The sequence below is a fragment of the Cyanistes caeruleus genome, chromosome 2 (assembly GCF_971803275.1).
Source record: "Cyanistes caeruleus chromosome 2, bCyaCae1.hap1.1, whole genome shotgun sequence".
NCBI classification, from domain to species: Eukaryota; Metazoa; Chordata; class Aves; order Passeriformes; family Paridae; genus Cyanistes; species Cyanistes caeruleus.
In genome coordinates, this window is record NC_141702.1 from 104053343 (window position 1) to 104059450 (window position 6108).

Consider the following 6108-nt stretch of genomic DNA (forward strand, 5'->3'; position numbering starts at 1 on the left):
TGCCTCATTTGGTGAGGGATGTTTTTACACTGCAAGGAAAGGAAGAGCGGAGAGGAAACCTTCTTATTCCTCTTCTTGTTTGGAAACTTGCATATGACATCTGTGTTTTTACAAGCAAATTTGGGCCCATCTCTCAGCAAAAATGTAGGAGCGGTTGTAGGAGGAACAAAGTCCCTTCTCCAGGAGCATCGTGTAACGTGGAAAGTCTCTGGTCTTTGGGAAGGATGGTCCTGAGAGCAGGGCTGCCAGGCTGCTGGATGGGGATGCATTGCACTGAGTGGATGAGGATTCCTTGAAATCAACCCAAAAAGTCAAGGGTGGGAGTAGGTATTGGTGAATAAACTGGTGGTTCTGCAAGTGGCCTCTTTTCCATCATATCTCTGGGTTCCCAGGGCTCCTCTCCATGCCTGTGGAGAACCTTGGCTGCTCAGCTTGCTTTGAGGGTGGGGCATACACCAACCCACAGGGCTATCTTACTCTCAGGGATGAGGTTTAGCTCTTTAGTGCATGAGCTGGAGCCTATGTGTAAGCATCCTTCAGTCTTACTGGCATTTCCAAATTTGGCCAACTCAGCTGCTTTCTGGTGGGACTTGGGATTTTCTTCACTTTAGCTCCTGCCAGATGTGGGTGAGCCAATCTACCCAGCACCCTGAGTCCATTTCCATCTCCTCCAGTGCTTGCATTCAGCGCTAGCACTGTTAGCAGTGGATTTGGAAGGTGGACATTTGTCCTTGTGCATTGGACAGGGAGCACCAGGCTGGCTTTGGGCAAGCAGGGAGAAGCCAAAGGCCGCAGGGACTGTCCCACACAGCAGCATCCTGGGACTGAACAGCACTGGACAAGAAATAGTTATGCAATGTGGAAAGGAAGGGAAAGCAAGTTCCCATTGCACCCAAGGAGTAGAGCAGGTAGGACAATGTTTGGAGTGGTTGTACAACTCTGGCGCTTCCTGTTTTCCTGCAGGCAGGAGCTGTGATTGTCACTTCTTATTCAGCTCCTCATCCTGGGAGGAAGACAGTATCGGGCTGTCCAGGGGCAGCAGGATGTTTATGTGGCAGGCTGAGTCAAGGTGCTGCTTTTAATACACCCCAGAGCAGAGTCATTGGGGGAAATGTACATTTTAGATTTCTTTTTTTTTTTTTGGTAAAGGCTCATGAACATCCAAGTGCTTTGCAATTGCCATTGAGCTGTGTGGCTGAATGCCAGCACTGAGTGTCATTGTTTCTAAGGCTATTACACAAGGATTTTACAGGGTACCATGAACTACTAGTAATTTAGGGAGGATTCATCTAATTAGTGATGCTGTATTGAGAGGCTTTGCTTAATTACTCCATAAGCTGTTAAACTTTGCGTTGTCTCAGCCAGGCCCACATCAACCACAGCACCCAACAGAGGTGGAGAGAGGCCATGTGGCCTCTGCCATGTGCCCATCCAGAGGAGCCCTCTCTCCCAGCTTTATTAAGGATAAGGGCATTTTCCTGGAAGGAAAGGACTCAACAAGACTCAACATTTAAAAAAATATGGAGATTGCAGCCATTATCTCTCTGCAGTATCAGATGGGAATCCCACAGGAAAAAATAGCCTATGTCTGGGTCTATGTATGCAGGGGAAGGATGCTCATGGGACTAGTGGCCATCACATCCATCCCATCACTTGCCATGGGACCAGCATCCATCCATCCATCCATCCATCAATCCATCCATCCATCCATCCATCATCCATCCATCCCATTGCCTCTATCCCATCACCTGCCATGGGACCAGCAGCCATTGCCTCTGTCCCAGAATCTCGTCATGGAGCTTTGTGATACCATCTGAACAGCACAGAATCATTTACCACTGGGTATTTTTTCTGCCAGATCTCAGTCTTGCTTTGTGTCCCAGCCTCCTCCTGGCCTTCCTCTCTCTTTAGCTCTGCATGGGAGAAACCCAAAGTGCTCCCGGACAAACCAGGCAGTGCATGTGTGGTGATTTGGAAAATCTAGTCCTTCAGCTTTTCTTTCTCATTTATTTTTTAGTGTGGATTTTATTTCATGCAGACAGCTCTGCTCTTCCCTTTGGGACCCGAGTAAAAGAGCAATCCTGAAAGAGCCCTCAGGAGCCACTTATCCACCCCACCAACATGGGGTCAAAGCCTATGCTCAGCCCCCAGCTTCACAGAGGTGGGAGAGTTTTTACTTGGGTGGCCACAGTGGCATTGCTGGGGGCAGCACAGAAGAGATTGGGGTCTGACACATCTCAAAATCTCCTGAAAAAGAGCTGGTGAAAAACAGGATGGTGGGAAGAAAACCTCTATTGTAAAACATCACTAGCTGGAACCAGACTTTGGTCTCCTGCTGCGGTCCCTGATGGGAAGGGGAGGTGTGGGCTGGGAGGAGATGGGCAAAGGAAGAGGGGATCTCCTGGGATTTGGGGTTGTGTCTCCCATGGATCTTCTTCTCCTGAGCCACAGCTCTCTCACTGAAAAATGGCTTCCCCAGGCTTCACACCCCATGCCTGCTGTGGTTTTTTGGCGGGGAGAGGAGCACTTTTGCTTTATTTACAGCAGCATTTTCCCCTTTTTGTGTCATTTTTTGTGCTGCTGCCTGATCAGGTGAGGAAAGCTGTCACTCTTGTCTGTTGCTGGACATGGGGGAATGGATTCTCAAGCAGCTTTTGACCCAGGAACTGGCTTTTGCTGATGCTCCTGAAAGCTGAATTTGTCTGAGGGTGTGCCCAGACATCTGCCCACTGTTTCTGGCCTCTCCCAGGGGAGTGCTGCCCCATGACACTGCAGGCTATCACGTTTTCTTGGTTGCTGGTTGTTTCCATTATTCATACCGCAACTCTTTAAATATTCAGAGATCTCTTGACTGGTTTTTCAGTGACTTGTGGAGGATGAAGTGGTGGCACGGCTCGCTGAAGCCACCTCCACGCCTGGTTTAGTAGGATGCTATTTCTGATAAGCTATGTTTTTGGGAACTCTGGAGCTTACAGCCCTGACTCCAGACCAGAAGTGGCAGGGGGAAAAGGACTTAAGGTCTGTTTGTTTTACTTTTTTGTCCAGACAATAAGCGGGCAAATACTTCCAGGCTGTTTATATTTGGATAAGGCTGCTCGTGTCCTGTGAAAGGAAAATGACACATCTACTACTTCTCCTGGGGAGAGATGGTGTGGGACAAATGGATTCCTGATGTGGCTGCCAGAAGCCTCTTGATGCCACTTCTGGGATGTGTGGGATGGCGTTGGCACTGTGGCCCAGATGGGGAGGGCAGGGCAGGGGCAAAAATGCCTGGTTTGGCTCTGTTGGTGACATTTGTTTGGGGCCAGATGCACAGGAAGGGCAGGGCTTGGTCCCCAGTGCCAGCCCCATGTTGCTGCCTCCTTCTTTCCCACTGGGATGTGGGGCTATGGACACTGGGAGGTAGCCTCATGAGACTTCTCATTCAACAAGTTGTCTTTGGAGTCTGTGGGATGTGAACCACAAACTGAAGTTCTTTCCTGTGTTTTTCCCAGAAGCTCAGCCCTTCTTGGGACAGCACTACATGGGGGAAAGACACGAGGCATCGAGATTTGGCTGCAGGGCTTTGGGCTGGCTCTGCTCAGCTCCCACCACCCCTACCCAGGGCATCAGGTGCCTGACTCCTCCCAGGGACACCCAGCTGGTCCTGCCTGTGTCCCCCCTATCTGTTCTGGCTCTCTCACACCTTCCTGCAATGAATGGGATTTAGCAGCTGCAAACAGGACTGACAGCAACTCCTGGACAAGGCCAGTGAGGAGCCTTGTCCACCCCATTCTGGGACTGGCAGGGCCCCCTGCCTCAACACGAGCCTTGTCTGAGCACAAGTGATCACAGGATTCATTTGGGGTACACCACACACAGTGTCCCCCTTGTCCTGAAGCTGGGTCTAACAGATTTTGGAGCCTCCTGCCACTGTCCAGCTGCACAGAGCTGAGGGATGCTCTGCCCTCATCTCCCCTATTCCAACCCTCTCCTGCAAACCCAACGAATACCTGAGGTGTTTTCACAGAAGCTGGCAAGCCACAACATGAAGGTTCCAAAAAACTACCCCAAAGCAGGTTTTTTTTTCTATTTTTTTATTTTTTTATTATATATCACTCGCTTGCAGAAATCACCACCTGATTATCTCACAGGGAGAGGTCAGACAGTGGGAAGAGCAAGTGAACTTGAGGCACTATGGCCCTGAACAGGTCAGGGAAGAGGAATTCTCTTGGCTTACAGAGCCTTGGCAGCTCCTGGCTCTGTGGGCTTCACCCTGGGGCAGGTGCTGTGAAAATGTGCCAGGAACTCACAGCTCCACTGCAGTCTGTAACTCCAGCTGGGTCCAACACCCCTTTCTTGATGTCTAAATTGGTCAGATTTTTTTTTTTTTTTTCCTTAGGGTTATTTTTTACCTAAAAGTGAAGAGAAACTTCTCTTCCTATTTTTTTTTTTTTTTCCCCAGAGCTTTTGGAAGAACAAAGAGGGGGATGTAGCTTTCCTCCTTCATTCAAAGTTGGCAAATCCAGCCAAAACTTGCTCCTCCTCCTCCTCCAATTATTTTGCTCTTATTTGTAAATCTTGCCTATCTGTAAATTGGGCATTTCTGCATTTATTTTCATTCTGTGGAAATAACCAGTCCCCAGCCTCTCCTCTCTGATGTTTGTCTCCCCCTACATGCTGAGGTTCATTTGATTTAAATATTTCCAAACAGGCTGGAGACAAGAGAAGCAGCTTCTTGTTACCTGCAGCACGACATTTCACAGAACAAAAACATGATGTAATGAATGAAAAGGCCTGGAAACACTGAAAAACTACTTGAGAAGGAAAAAAATTTCAAATGAGCACATCACCATCATTTCACACACGGCCACAATTAAGGAAACTGCAGACCTGAGAGTCAAGGCAGTTTTGGTCTGAAAAAGCCCAAAGGATTTCAGCTCTGCTTCCTAGTTCAGGGCTTAAAATGCAGCAGCTGTTAAAAGTCATGCTCTGGTGCTCCACCTGTCCTGAGTGTTGAATTCAAAAGCAGGCCATGAAACTCTGAGCTGAAAGGCCAGGAAAGCCATGAAATGGAGGACCAGGGACCTCTGTGCCTGAAGGAAAGACCCAGGAGGGGTGAACACCTCTTTCACCGCAGTAGCCTTCTGATTTTATGAGTCTTCATCTTTCCCTACACCTATTTCCTGTGAATCCAAGGTTTTGGGAGTTCTTTGGAAATAGATTTCAGATGCAATAACTCTTACCTAAAACCTGGCAGCAAGTTTTGCCTTCGGGAGCTTCTGACCCCAACTGGTTGTTGTACCCTGGATGAGCATCCTTGATTCATTCTCCCCATGAAGAAGGAGACAAAAATGAAGGATGGAGAGGTGGCTCCCTTGAGTAAAACACCCTCAGGCAGGCATCCACCACTTGCTTCAGCCTCTGAGGGAGGGCAAGCCAGCAATGAAGAGGTGGGAAGGTTCTGCAGAATCCATGTCATGTGGATGTGACCCTTAGGGACATGGTTTAGTGGTGGCCTTGGCAGTGGCAGATTAATCGAGTTGGACTCAATGATCTTAAAGGTCTTTTTCAACACAGATGATTCAACAATACTTTCACCAGCTGAGTGCTGGCATCAGTGTGGGAGTGGTGCCCAGCCCATAGGGTTTAACTGGAGCAGAACACTGAAATGCCCCTGAGACCTGGCTCTTGGGTACTCCTGAGGCTCTTTTTGAGTCTTGGCTGATGGTTTGGTGTTGCTCCAGCACATTCCCACTCTCTTACTGCATCTCCAGCAGTCCCTTTGCAGAAGACCATGCTGGTGTCCCTGGACAGCTGCCAGTGCCAGCTGCCTCTATAAATACCCCTGGTATAAATTCAGAGAGCTCTGTCCCTGGCAGGCTCAGTCCTGCCTCTGATCACAGCATTGTAGGGTGCCGGGCTGGAAACTCACAGGCTGTAGAGCACTGCCACAAGAGAAACAGCTCTTAATGCCTTGTTAGAAAGCTTTCATTTCCCTTTTCCATTGATTAATAAAAGTGATGCAGTTGTGGTTCTCTGGTACTTCAACATTTGCTCTTGTATAAGTCAAATATTTCAACTTTTGTACCAGGACAAATCATTTTTAGAAAGAGGACTAAAGCCTGT